This window comes from Maniola jurtina, chromosome 17 (assembly GCF_905333055.1).
Source record: "Maniola jurtina chromosome 17, ilManJurt1.1, whole genome shotgun sequence".
NCBI classification, from domain to species: domain Eukaryota; kingdom Metazoa; phylum Arthropoda; class Insecta; order Lepidoptera; family Nymphalidae; genus Maniola; species Maniola jurtina.
Genome location: NC_060045.1, coordinates 5,296,470 through 5,311,947, shown reverse-complemented (window position 1 = coordinate 5,311,947; position 15,478 = coordinate 5,296,470). Strand labels below are relative to the sequence as shown.

The window sequence follows — 15,478 nt, the reverse complement described above, 5'->3', positions numbered from 1 at the left end:
TATAATTATAATCACTCTAGGTACATTTAAGTGCAGATATTAAAAAGAAGAAAACAAAGGAACGTTTTGATTAATTAATAGGTACTTACAAGTTATAGCCCACCAGTATTTTTTACGTGTCAAACTCAATTACGAATCGGAAGCCAATCGCTACTTATTTGCATAAATTTCTCAACCAATGAACAGAATTGATTACCCCCATTGAGACATTAAAATTTAACTACAAAAAGGTTCAAAGATCATTCGCGCTAATGTAAATTTAATACGAAATAACAAATCCGTAGTCTAGAAGACATTTTAGAATTGAAAATGGAACGATTTCGAATTTAGAACATCGTAGAGTCGTCGGCGAGACTCGTGGACGGTGGAAAATTGATGTTTTCAGCGTTGCATTACACCTTCTGAAAATAGCTAGTGTGGAAAGTGAGACGGCAGATAACTAGATAACGTTTGAGATCAGCGCCCGGGATCGCGATTGGTCGATGGCGGCAGTGGGCGGGGCCGGCGACGGATGCACCAATGGGATGCTCCTTATTATCTGCGTCTTTGTCTGTCAGCGGAGTCTGCGGGCACAGGTGCCTCGCATCAGACAACTCGTTGAGTTTTTCCGCTTTTCCCGGCTGTATGTGAGTGGTATGTAGGTAGGTATTGCATGAAGCTAAAGACTTGAAGAGATTTAAAAAATAGTGTAAGGATGCCGAATATGAGATAGTTGTAAGGTTTGTAAAGTTTAAAAGTAGGTGAGTAGGTAAGTAGGTAACTAGGTAATTATAGAAACCTAACCTATCGCTAGAGGGTAAAACTTCAAAAAATAATAGGTTGTAGTAGGTATGATAGTACGGTACGGAACCCTTCATGTGCGAGTCAGACTCGCACTTGACCGTTTTTTATGATAATTTTAAGTTCATTTAATTTTATCGGTTTCATTCTTCATTTAGTGAAACCAACGTAAGTACCTAAGTAGGTTTTTAATAGTAAGTAGCTACCTATTTTTCTTATTAAAAGTGTCATTCAAAGGTGATAATCAGAATCGATTTTCACAGACACGTCTGACATAATCGATTCCAACTGATGCGATAATCGATTTTCCTCGCACACAAGTATTAAAAATTGTCACGTTGTTATGAAGCGAAGTGGGAAATAAAAGAAGTGGGTTTTCAATTTACACAATTTTCTTTTCAATAAAAGAAAATCCTTCCGACTATTTAATATGTATCTAAGAACATACCTATCTTATTAAAATATTGTAATTATTAATCATATTAAGATGCATCCTATATAGATATGTATATTTTTCCTGACTTTATTTGAGAATTTTTGAAAATCGTCATAGGGGTGGAATTTTCAAAAATCCTGAAATAAGTAAGTACCTACCTACCTACGGTACTAGGTTTGTTAATTTTTACGTACCTAACCAAAAAGCCTAATCCAAATATCTACCAATATGCATGAAAAGAATTTGAAAAATGACGGACTTTCACACAAAGCATTCTCTATTATTTTATATTACTTACGTAGGTACATTGCTTCAATGGAATTTCCAAAAACCGTGAAACAGGTGCTTTTTGTTTTTAATGAAAATTTTCATAGATATAAGTGCAACATTATGTTTAAAAATGACGGACTTTTATACTAACTGGTCATCCTCTTTGGGGTGGAATTTTCAGAAATAGTTTCTTAGTGCGCGTCTACCTACCTAAACTAGTTCACTCAAAGTTATAAAAGGAAACTAAAAAGTGTCAATAATTCAAGTTTCTATCCCCACAGTTAAAGCTCTAAACCTAAAAGGTAGTTAGAGGTAGGCGTGCCTAACTAATTTCTAGATGTATGAAAATTTATATGATGTAATATCGTTGTAAATTTATTATGCTGTGACACGCTGCAGCTAAATTATTTAAAATAGCTGTTTGGTGGCCTCATACATTATCGTTTGCAATGTGTTTCGTACGTTTATTAGGTTTGGTTTGGAGTCTGTTAGATTTTCTCTGAACAGATGAAAATTGAAATGAAAGTTTGAGATATTTATGCGCTTGGCACCAGATATTGGTTACAATAATCTCTAGGTCATCGTCGTTGTCAACCGAGAGACTTCCACATCTGGACATATTAAGGCTGAAATCTATAGACCGCACTTTGATTAAAACGAGACAGTGTTATACCGCTGGCATACATCTGTCTCTCTTTTGTTAGTTTTAAGTGTAATTAAAATTTTAAATTATGGATTAAACTAAAAACGTACGTCCAATCATTGTGACGTCACATGCCAGTATTTCTCTCGATGTCTAGTCTCTCTAGCATCCTTGACGTCCAAACAAAAAGTTCAAACTTACTGTAAGGCAGCAATAAAATGCTCAAATGCGGTTCATTCATCAACCAGCTCTTGAATCTCTCTATGAAAACCTAAGCTGCTCAAAACTCAGTGCTATCAATCTACTGAAACGTAGGATTCATATTTACGATTTTGATTCTAAAGCTTAAATTAAGCATCTTTAGCTGTTAAAGATGGTTAAAGATGCTTAGATAATTTAAAATAACATACCTACACCAGAAAATCGTTGCTGAAAACCCATACGAATTTATATAGGTAATATGTACTTTTACCTACCTACGCAATACGCATTGTCTGGTTTTCAATATACTCTCTAGAGAAATGTTAAGCGAATTTACCCAACGGGGGGTGCTCCCGTGCAGACTGCCATCTTGGTCCCACTGCCCACAAAGGATTTTTGTATCGGTCAGAGGCTACAACATAATATCTACCTATAGGAACAGTAATATAAAATTTTACACGACTACGGGAGGCTTAAGTAGGTAACTATACATGTTTAGCAGGCTATGTCTCTGTTCACTGTTACTGAACTGCTATTAGACTTAAGACAAATAAGTAAAGGCTTCATCTCAACGGTTTCAGGTTTATGACGTCATATCCTGGTGGATACAACCATCGTAACGGTCGCCAATTTTCGAAGCACGTTCTAAGGTGTCTAAAGGTGGGTAAACCCCGTGCCAATGTACTTAGCTAATTCTGTTGTAAGTAGATACACAATCTCTAAACTAAAACTAAATTGAGGTAAAATAAGGTATATTTAGATCTGTTGTTTTAGTTTAGAGATTGTCTACAACAGAATTAGCTACATCTTTTGTAGTCTGTGACGCTACGCGTGTGTACTATCACGCGCACAAGCCTATGAATTTGTATTCACTTTTTACCTAACTGAAATTTTATAATATCGTTGGGTGGATAGAACAACAAAAAATACGTAAAGAAAAAAATCAAGAAAAAGTCGAAAAAACTAGGAAAAACTATTGCTCGCAAGTTTTCTCAGTTTTCAATTTAAGTATTTTACAATAGACGTCTCGTAAAAGGGTATCCTTTGAACAGAATAGAATAGAGAGTTGATAACATCAGTTTTCAATTGGATTGAGCGTTTCCATTTCGATTCAACGACTGGCTATAAGGCCGGAATGGTTTAAAATTTAAATCTGCAATCTTATCAGATGGAATGGACAGTGGGATGTGAATAGTTCATCTGTGTAAGCTCAGCAAAATGGGCACAGGTTGGTTAACTATATTGTATTAGCAATTTATTATTAACAGCAGATACATAAACCTATAAAAAATGTGTAAGTAGGTATGAGTAGGTAAATAATACCCAAACGCCTTTAGTCCCACGCGAGAACTTTTTGATTTGCTTATTTGTTAGTTAAAGATAATATAAACTATTTTATTTTCAGCCAAATCGGTTCAGTAAGTAAGTAGGTAATTATAGTAGCGGGAAGGACTAATGAACATCCAAATACCTATCCTAACTTTCACATTTATCATACTTATTATTAAGATTACAAGATTAAAAATACTGTTGGTTTTCAATCTCTACTAAAGTCTTCAGTTTAGAATAATTGATATGGTTAATTGGTAAATATCATTAGAGTGGGTATCCGCACATATCAGAATGAACCTATATAGTCACTGATATTTATGTACGACTGTATATAAATAGTCGGTATATTATATCTCTATTTTTGTACACAATAAATGGTTATAATTGTGTAATGTCAACCGCTGTTATCTATGTGAAAACAACTGCAAGAAAAAGAAGCAATTTAGTTGGCATGCGAGGCACTAAGTGAAAACGTGAATTACACTGTAATAGCCAACATAAATAGCCACGTCCGAGCCAACTTGGCGGAACTTTTTTGCTCAAGCATTCCACCTACGTAGAGGGAGACTATCGCGAATTCCCAACAAAGGGAGGTGCCAAATGGGGGGTAGTCCGCAAATAAAATTGTCGCCGCAGAAGTTACGTCTTACGTAGGGTAACAATGTGTACGGAAAAATTCGGTTGTGTCCGAATTTTAAATACTTCGAATTAATCAGATTTGACCGTAAACAGACTGAGTACATTTTTGCATTATTTTCTACCTTATTGTAGTTTTTTACATGATATTGAATACATTCTTGAACAATCATATTTTATACCTAAGTACTTATATCTGAATATTGGATCGGAATATCTGCACTTCTCCTTGTTATTCAAAAAACTTAACATTAGTAACCTATATTTTTAATGAGATTTAATGAGAAGGATTTACGACATAGTCCACGGAGTCTTGGTATCGCTACTAACTCCCAAGCGGTCATTGTGAATTCCGCGCGTCCCGCTACACTACCTTAGAGTTTGTTTCGATGGAGGATTAATTTATGTGGAATATGTTGGAAAAGTTCTGTTGCCAACTGTTGGTGTTTGTGTGGCTTGCAGCTTTATAAGGGGGGTATCTGGTCAACTAATAACTCTTTAGTTAGTTAACTATCATTTTCCGGAAGTCACGTTCTGCGTAGAACCTGCGTAGAACAGTATTTACCTACTCGTACATACGAAAGTAACTATAAGTACTCTATCTATCTATTCGTCTTGTCATAGTCTCGTCATCAATGTCTATTGTAAATAACTGATCAAAACTCATTTATTAAACTGATTTTGTATCCACGAAAATATTAATAAGTAACAAAAATTTTCATTACAAAATTAGTATTTTGAATTTTAGCTAGAGAGCAATCTAAAATAATTTAGGTGTCTAACGGTAAAAATTTCTTTGTTTCGAACTAACTGTAGTACCTAGTTAAGGTCAAGATCTTCATAAAAACTAGATAAGAACTTAGATTAATTCTCCCCAACCCCTTATCGTCTAAAGTAGTGTTTAAAATGTCCAATTTAAATTGCACCGATAAAGGGGCGGCCATTTCAATTTTGGGCAGAGTTCTAAATTGAAAGGCGCGATCGCCTCACAGCCACTTGCGAGCCTCCCGGGGCGATCCATCGAATTTATAGCAGCAATAAAATGGCATTAGAAAGTAACGGCTATAGACACCTCGTGATGTATATTCGAGAGTGAAAACTTTATTTTTCTTCATTTTGCGCGTAACAAATACCATTAATACTTAAATATAAAAAAATAGTCAAGTGCGAGTCGGACTCGAACACGTAGGGTTCCGTACCATCATACAAGGTATACCATGTAGAACACTGCAAGTTAATAACACCCTTTATGGGTTCCTTTTTCCTTTTGAGGTACGGATCTCTTATAAAAAAAGAAGTGTGCTAATCTGAAAATTACGGAATCCGCATCAAATGTCATGGCTAAAAATACCTGAAATCTTATACCTAAAATATCCACAGATAAAAGTACAACTATTTCTTATAGCAGAAATAGGAACATACAAAACCTGTTATATAAAAGTACTTTTCTAAACACTTATTTTTATAGACTTGCTTGATTTAATACTGATTTGGGCTTGATTTTGACGCTTTCTAACTAAGAACATTCAAAGTTTAGGGTAGAATGATAAGTCAATTATATCCATAAATTGGTAGAATTCAATAACATAGAACGGAAACATGGTAACAAAAACGGGAACTCTTCTAAACTCCCAAAGTATCATGTCAAATTAAGTAATCGTGGTGTAATTGAGCCGGCGATCAGAACAAGGGCGGCTCATCAATCAATCTACCCCACTACAGCGTAAATAACTACTCCAATTTACAAGCGCAAGCGTGTTTACTCTTCCTACTTCTACTCGGCCCAGCCAAGTTTGCACCTCGTGTCGATTACGTCACACTGACACTTAGATATGGTATGCGAATCATACTGACTGACAAGACGACCGCGGAGAGGTGAGCGGGGAATTGAGAGAGGCGCCGCATTTCAGCGAGATGTAAACTTAGTTTGACCGCGTTATTAGTATATATGCATTTATTAACGGGAGGTTCGATTCTCAGTAAAGAAAATTGGGGAATTTATTATTTCTAAATTTTCTCCGGTCTGGTCAAGTAGTAGGCGATGGTCGTGGCTAGTTACCGAGCCATAAGCGTATTTGGGTGCAGTACCGCGTAAAAACTGATCAGGGTTCTTATCTTAAGTTATTAGGTAATTTGCCGCAAATTATTCCGTTTCTTTCTGCAGCGCAGATCGCAGTTTACACAATTTTATGTAAAATGGAACTGGAAATGCTCTTAAAGAGAAAACTTACTTATAATAATGTAATGTAGTAAATTGTGAGCATATACAATGCTATAATTTACATTCCTATTTTTCTATTTGGGCATTACGTTGTGTATTGGTTGTAATATAACGATTGCTAAAGGACGTTGGTATTGCTAAAAAGTACAAAAAAAATATGCATAATTTTCTGTACTTTTTAAAGTATCGCATTACATTATTACTTACTCAATATTCAGCTATTAATAAATAACAATAAAAATTAATTCAAACAGCAAGCAACCGCTCCTCTCTCATTATTTCGACCTGCAGTTTTCGAGTTAAAGCCACTTACAGTATTATCCTCACTTCTGTTTTAGTAGTCATTAGAAGAAATCCCTCTAATGTGTTTTAAGGTTAGATGGTGTTAAGATGATGTTTATTGTAAGGGAAGTGAGGCTAGACCGCAACGTAAAGATTATGGTACCAAAATATTCTGGTATCCCCAGATTTATAGTTTTTGTAGCAAACCAGTTAAGTACAACTTCGAATTACGAGCATTATAAACTCAATGACTACGGAAGATAATAATTAATAAGTCATTGTATAATGCAGGTTACGATTGGAGGTACGCCCATATCCTAAACTTAGTTCGGACAGTGGTCGTAGGTACCTTAGCACTTTCTCTATAAATTGATAAGAACTCTACCTACATGCTCTACGACAGACATGTCGTTATTAAGTCATTAGTACCGGAGATTATCACCTATCACACTTACATACAAACTAACAAATACCTCTTTATAATAATATTAAGTAGGTATACAGTGCCCGGCAGGAAACACTGTGCATCGAACTTTAGAAAGAGATAACAGTTTTGTAAAGCGTTGTCTCTGTCGTTGAGACCGACGAAACGTCACATTGGCATGAGTGATAGAGACAACACTCTACGAAGCCAAAATCTCCTTCTAAAGTTCGATGTACAATATTTCCTGCTATAAATGAAAGTTCACTTTATTCACGTTTCTACTAATAGTAGGTACCTACCTACTTAGATCCTTAGTAATAAGTAGGTAGGTAAGTACTTTTGAAACTTAACTATCATTCGCTATCGTATGAAACATTTTCTACCCATGTTCTTTTGTCACCTATAAGTACAACTACCTATATTTTCGTAGTCCTTTAAATCGCTGCCCCTACTACGCATTCGAGTGAAGTCAATAACAAACAAAGTTACCTCGCTTTGACTCGCACAATGGACCTTCGCAAATTACACACCAGGGCAGCAATTACGAGCTCTAACAACAGATACATTTGTATGACAATGATCGGAGTTTTTTTTTTTTGCGAAACACGATACTGTTAGCTTTTGGGTACGGTGTGAGAGAATTTCGAGAAAATTGGTCGTTGAAATAATTGATTTTAGTACAAGTGTAAATTAAAAATTTATAACACCCCCGACGATCCAAAGTATTTGAGTTTTCCAAAACATCATTTTCAAATAAATAATTATGTATTTAGGCAACGTCCATCTTGACAGCTTGACATTTGTCTATTGACATAATATTATGAACCTAACGGTTATCTAACCTTCTTTTCTACAAGAAAACTAGAAAAGAGCTGATAACTCTTAAACGGCTGAACCAATTTTTTTAGATTATAGCTAAGAACACTCTCGATCAAGCCACCTTTCAAACAAAAAAAACTAAATTAAAATCGGTTCATTCGTTTAGGCGCTACGATGCCACAGACAGATACACAGATACACAGATACACAGACACACAGATACACAGATACACACGTCAAACTTATAACACCCCTCTTTTTGGGTCGGGGGTTAAAAATATTGTTGTTATGTCACTTCATGTTGATTCCTTATTAACTGAATCAGTACACAATATACATAACTATTCGGTATCTGCTTTCAGGAATGTACCGTATTAACAACTTATATTGCAGACGAAGTCGTGGGCAAAAGCTAGTCATAAATGACTGTCATAAAAATATAATGGTATAAACATAGATCTATAAATACTCGGTATACAATATAAATAGGCGCGCAAATATCTGAAGAATAAGGTTAACTATCATTATTATTTCATAAAATCTTAATGAAAACTGATTGATTTTTGGATTGATACCAACATTAAAATCGTATTTCACTCACAATGTCATTTTGTGACATCAAATTTATCACTCGTCTTTCAAGAAACTTATTTTACTGTCACAAAAGGTAATTAGATAATAATAACTTTAAGTAAAAGTCTACAAAAATATTGAGGACAAATTATAACATGAGTCATGACCTACGCAACATAATCCATACCATACCACCAACACTTTATAAAAATACCGTAACATAGTTACACTGTCTATCAGCTAGATAAAGTAATCTGTCAACACTGTACTGTTATGACAGATAGATGACTTTCCGCCCGATTCTCAGAACTGATAGTTCGTCCGCCTGACCTCACCCTCGCTTCCTAACAACTTCACAGAACAAGCATATTGTGCAACCATTTCGTACTAATTAATACTAAATTAACAAATTGGTGTCCCGCGCCTTTTATTGATATCGCATTGTTTTATCTCATTTCCAGGTTATAGGTGAATCTTTTTATCGGGGTTTATTTGTAAATGTGGGTAGGTATTCACATTTTTCTTTATAATTCTGATAAAGCTTTTGAACTTGCACGTAAACTTTATGGAAAAATACACATAAAATATATTTTAAGTGATTGTTTTGAAATTGAATGAAATTTTGAAAGTTTTCTTCCTCCGTCCCAAACATAAATATTTTCATTTCATTTCAAGTGATTGTTTTAAATAAGCCACGCGAACAAATTTAAATAAGTCTACTTTTAAATACCTACTTACTGAGTAGGTTTATCAAAATTGGAACTGAAAGATAAAGATTGTATGATAGTATAGTCAGAGTGAACTCGTATAGTGTAGGTACCGTAGAAGATTATAGGCCTATATACCTTGACCCCAAGTTAAAAAAAAATAGTGAAAACTCATCATCACCCAGTAGTGACTTTTAAGGGGGAAAGTATGAAAATTGTGATACACTATTCCATACAAAGAGAACTTGCACCGCGCACCCTGATGAAAATACATAAATATACTTAGGATATGAAGAACAAATTCAGTACGTACCCCTAGTATGAGTTTAAACAACTCGAAAACTTTTTGCAAGTATATAAGGTATCAATATTATAACGTCAGAGTAAAAATTAGCTTCTGCAGGACAAAGCCCCTATTTATATTTTTTACTGTCATGTATATCGCACTAAGTAGGTAGGTACTGGTTTTTGATAGACTTATAAAAATAAGAAGGTTCTCAATCCGACGCGTATTTTGTTTTTTTTATTTTCATTATGCTCATCGTATGCGCCTTTAATTTAAATACAACCATCGTCTTCGCTAGCCTGTTATGGGCTCCTGGAGAGAGAAAGGACAGCTAGACGAAAGACTCTGAAGATATCCTTCACATACAACAAACGCTACAGTCTAAATGCGGAGATAAAAACGTTATAAATATAGCAGTGAAAAAAATGAACTTCCCTTCATACCTACACAGGCTTAGGACTGTCTAGCGACCCATCCGTAGTGGGGGATCATCGAACATCGAATTTCGTTTTCGAGTATTAAAGAAACTCGTAGTTTGTAGTTACTAGGGGCACTGTTACAAGTTTGTAATCCGTTTGAGTGATAATAGGGACGTCAACGGCGCGAAAGGCGCCCGACTGCGAGCTGTCACCCGCGAACGCGTCAAAGGGTTTTTGTCAAGGCGCGAATTAAATCGACCAGCGGGAGGCTCCTGAGGTGACTCGCAATTGATCGGGAACTGGTTCCATCTGCTTTGTACTCTTTTCTATTTATGTAATGTGTGCACTGTACCTATGTATGTAACTAGCTTCATCCACCGATTTTGTCTAGGTGGATTTGGATTTTTTATCTCAAAAGCCTTTCTTATACCTAACTATAATATAGAAGAAGCTTACATAACGTAAGCTACTTCGCTGAGTAAAACTAACAGGTATAATTAACAAGAATTTTCAACGTTCTGTATAGAAGCTGTGAAACTTTATTAAAAGCTTCTATTTCTCTTCTCTGTGGCCAAATAAAACGTCCGTGAAGAAATTTTGATGAATCCATAAAGGTACAAGCTACCTAGTGTGGTGGTTGAACTGAGATCAAGCTTTCATATATTTACCTAGATTAGTAATATCAAATATCTAATTACACCATTTTTATCAGATATGGCATTCGTTTTCGTTTTGCCACAATACTATAGGAAAACCTTGTGTGAATCTCAATAAACAAGTGAGTTACGTAATGTTCATAAAGTTTAAACACGAAATAACATCAATCAATCATAAATCGAATTCGATAGAAACAAAGTAGGGTCGAAATTTCATCTGTCACCCTGCTTTGATAAAATAATTACCTCCTCGGTAAAATATTGGCAGACTTTCCCTTCCTCTACTCACCTCTACTAATACAAGTACGCTGGACCAGCGATTGCTGACCTGTTTTTGAAACAACTTGATTTTCCCCATAGCAGTAGTAAGACGCGTCATAAGAGTATTCGGAACTACGAGTAGGTAAATGTTAGACCATTTACGCACTATGATCCGAGTCCGTAAATATGGATATGGATACAAAAAATTCGGACCGAACTGAGATATTGCTTATGCACTAACCCGATCTCTGATCCTAATCTAACCTGGTCCTAATCCAATCTTTGATATACCTACCTATTATGTACGTCATACTTCCGATTTGAATCCGAGGCACATCCGAGATTGTCACAGATGAGGGAGAGATATTATTTTCACGGACTCGAATCGGATGAGTACGTAACTGCTCTTAGTGATGAGACACGTGTTATCATAGTGTCAATACAAAGACAATTTGACACAAAATATCAATTTTAATTCCCAGTGCGCTCGGTGGGGCACTTCGAATCGGCATAAAAAATAACTGTAACTTTGTATGGCACACCTCTTCCAGCGTACTTGTATTATATCCATTCCAGTGCCAGCAGACTTTCCCTTCCGTCGCATCTCGCTCCCGCGAGCCACAACTGTCGATGTCACCTTAATTTACGACCTTCAATTATAAATTTGCCATCATCCAATACCGAAAATGTGAACTCTATTGCTTGTATAAGGCAATTTAAAAAAACAATTCCAGTTTTGTATCAAGGGAAGTGATGGATTTTTCTTATTTGTAACTGGATGCCGTTTTTACTCAACAGCAAAAGGTGCCCTGGGTATGTATGTATATTCTTGGACAGCTTCTAGAGCAGACCATTGACAGTTATCGACCCTGGAATGACCTGGGATGACCTTGGCCTTGCTTAGGTTCATCCCGAGGCCAACACGTGGTTAGACAGCGTAGAGGCCATCGAATATCTGTTGAAACTCTTGCGATGATGACGATATTGCAGCAAAATACCTAAATGTTCAGTCCATTTATGTTGATCCTTTCCAATCAAGCTTGAAGACACCTTCCAAATCATTAAAACATTTTCGGGGATAAACTTCCCTTGTCTCACACCGTGATTTAATTGGATAGATTGTATCGTATTTTGACAGACATAGTTGCTGGGCCTTATAGACATTTTCTGGCTATGAAAAGCTCTTAGTGAGACATACACACTTTAAAATTTATAATATTAGTATAGATAAGGGGACTACACTATCCAGTTTCCCGTAATTAAAATTGTTTGTTAAAGCGAAAAAGATAAAATTGATAATTAGGCACCAACAGTAGTTAACGATGTGTTTTACGTTGTTCCATAACAAATAGCACTAAACTGTTTCCTTGTGGGTGACCTCTGACACCAGATACTCGTGTATTCCCGTTAATTAAATTTAACTGGCTATTGTTATCAATTTAACGTCATTTTTATTACGGTTAAACTTAACTACAATAGGACGCTGCAGTTAGACGTTTATGGGTTTTGTTTAAAATCAAATGACATCATCAATCATCAATCATCAATCATCAATCGTTTTACTTTTACATAAAAAATTATTAAAAGTAAATTATCTTTTTCCTTTTCTTCTCCTGGACGTAGGAATCTGCTTTATAGATTAAAAATGATGATGGATGAATTTCATGATTGAAAATTCATGTCTATTTGTATAATAATTTAAAGACTAATTGAAGCTATTTGAGATGTGATTGCTATTACGAGAACACCAAATTTTATAAATGACAGTAGAAGTAAAGCAAGGGCGCGACGCCGCCGCCGCTCCGTGTTTCAGAGCACAAAGATATGATTAAACTGCCAGAGACCGGGTTTATTTATAAAATAAAAATTATTTGACGAGGGTTTGCCATTAATTTCGGCGACAATGTGATAAATAATGAGAGAGGTGTAATGCGGGGGCGGCATCCCTCTAAAATGTCACTTTGATGGCCTGGTTTGGAAGTTTTGACGCGGCACATACTAATTTTCTTTCTGTCGCCTATCCCTGACACTTTTCAATAAGTCACTTTTTGTGGTGATATTTTCAATTTCGAAGTTTTACACGCCTGTAAAGAGCTTCGGAATAGGTACTCGTATGTGAGAGAAAGAGGATAGAGTCACAAAATAAGAAAGGTATAACAAGGGAAGTATTTTGTGGTAGAGTATACTTAGTTGTGGATACATTAAGGTTATGTTCATAGATATAAAAGACTAGTATTATTTGGATTTCTGTGGTTATGTTGGTATACTAGGTACTTGTGTACCATTCTATTCCAATGCCGTTTAGTTCCATGAACTAAACAAAAAATTACAGATATGATACAGTCTAAGTTGGTAGTGGAATTTTTGGTAAGTATAGCATATTTTATTAAAACTTACAAGTGTGCATGATTTTATATTTCATAGTCCCAGTTATTACCACATAATTATATTATAAAATCATACTCAAATCATTTATTCAACTTAAAACTAATACGAGGGGTTCAAACACGCTCCGTCTGAGACGAAGGCCCCGACAAACTCAGTAAGTATATGTAAACAAATAAGCATTCCAGTAAATGCAACAAGTAAATCCACTATTGCTCTACCTACTGATAATATAGAACTCAAGGTTTAAAATCTTATACAGGAAACATACTTAGGCCTACTTAGCCTTTGTCAATATACACCGATTACGTAAACAATTCCTGTGTTCCTACTCGTTGAATATTGACAAAGGCTACTATGAATGCACAAATCGATTGTGGCTACCAATAATTCAATTAAGAGCCGACAACATTGCTGACACATCAATTGTGCATATCAAAGAGCGTCAGTTACAGGCATTTAATGCAATCGCCGTACCTACGTTAATTTACCTACACTGGCCGAAAATGGATTTAAATATGTATGTATTTAATTTTGTATGTTACTTATATTAATTAAATTCTTTAAGAAAATATTTTGCTTTATTTTTATAAAACTGTACCTTTTTTTTATTCATTATAGGCAAGCGCTTGACCACAATCACACCTGATGGAAAGTGATGATGTGGTCTAAGATGGGACGCGTTTACCTAGAAGGTGCTTATTCACTCTTGTTTTAAAGATACTACTGCAACAACAAAGCAGCTATCAGTTCATCTGTTGATTTCTGGGCATCTCCATTCGTTTTTTACTCGATTAAAAGTTAATCCCACAGATTGAAATTAAAGGGTTCCATGCAATATATATCTAAAAATAAATATATAGCAACCGCCGAGTTTCTTGCTGATTCTTCTCGGTAGGGAAGGCATTCCGTCCGAACCAGTGGTACATGCTTTTGACGATTCAAAAGAACTTGTAAAAATCTATTTTATTTAAAATATTTTGAATTTGAATTTAAATTTAATTAAAGGTTAATATGTACAGATACAACGTATAAAATCGTTACGTAAAAAGATATTCAAGTTATAAAACAATCAACGTATATCTGAATTCATAAGGCAGTAAGTAAAACAGATATTGCCTGCACATTTGGGGCAGTAAATCAAATTTAAATTCCACTTGGATTCATGGCAGCGTGGCGCGTGATCCGTGAAAAATTGCTTATTTTTAAAATGCTATTTTTCTGTCGCTCCCTTCATTTCGTACAGTATCAGTGTATAAAAAATGTAGTGGGTTTCAAAAATCGTGGCTTTTTTTTAACAAACAAAATAATTGATTGATTAGGTACAAATATTATTACGATTACAACTCTGCAATGCCAACTTTGGTAAATAGGATTTATCCCTATACCAAATACATACTACTTTTACATCAATGAAATAATTTATATTCTTTTTTTATCTAATCTACGTATCCAGATATGCAATTGAATCCACGGGCCTGGCAAATATTATGAATTATTTTTAAATAAATCTCAATCATTTTCTGTGAATCTTTCAAAAATCAAACTTGTAATCTTAGGTATTATGACCATTGATTGTTTATTCTGAGTGACAAATTCCTTGAATCCTAGATCAAAAATATTTTACATTTTTATTTTATATTTTTATCCCACAAATTACAATTTAGGTACCATGTTCATTTAGAGATTTACAACTCTACCTATCTCTCTATTATAGATTACATCCGGAATCTGAAAATAAAATATTAGTCAAAACAGCATCCACGATATTTCTACCGTTTTATGATTGAAAAAACTGTGTCCATATATCATGTGAAGCTCATCACGTTTTTAATAAAATCCGTTCGAAACCTATACCTTCCGGTGTTGATATTATAGAGGCTATCCCTATTTATGAAAACCCAGACCTTGATATTAATTTGTGTCTACATTTTTTAAAGTAGTTTACCATAACTTTTGAATTCCTTTACAGATTTGGGCATAGAATCCTTAGTGACACTGGTTATAATCTTTTTTCAAAAAAATCAAAATTGCGGCTGTACCTACTGTAATTTTCAAAAATGTTTTTTTTCCTTTTTAGGTTGTTCGTCTTTAAGGTTCGGTACTCGAGAGGTGCTTATTACTAAGATCCCACTGTCCGTCCGTCC

At 35.1% G+C, this 15,478-nt stretch overlaps 1 protein-coding gene across 2 annotated transcripts in view; it reads right to left on the bottom strand.

The window, feature by feature from the left end:
- LOC123873763 (histone-lysine N-methyltransferase MECOM-like) overlaps positions 1-15,478 on the bottom strand; it is a 144,335-nt gene that overhangs the window by 65,850 nt on the left and 63,007 nt on the right. The gene's annotated exons all lie outside the window — the stretch shown is intronic.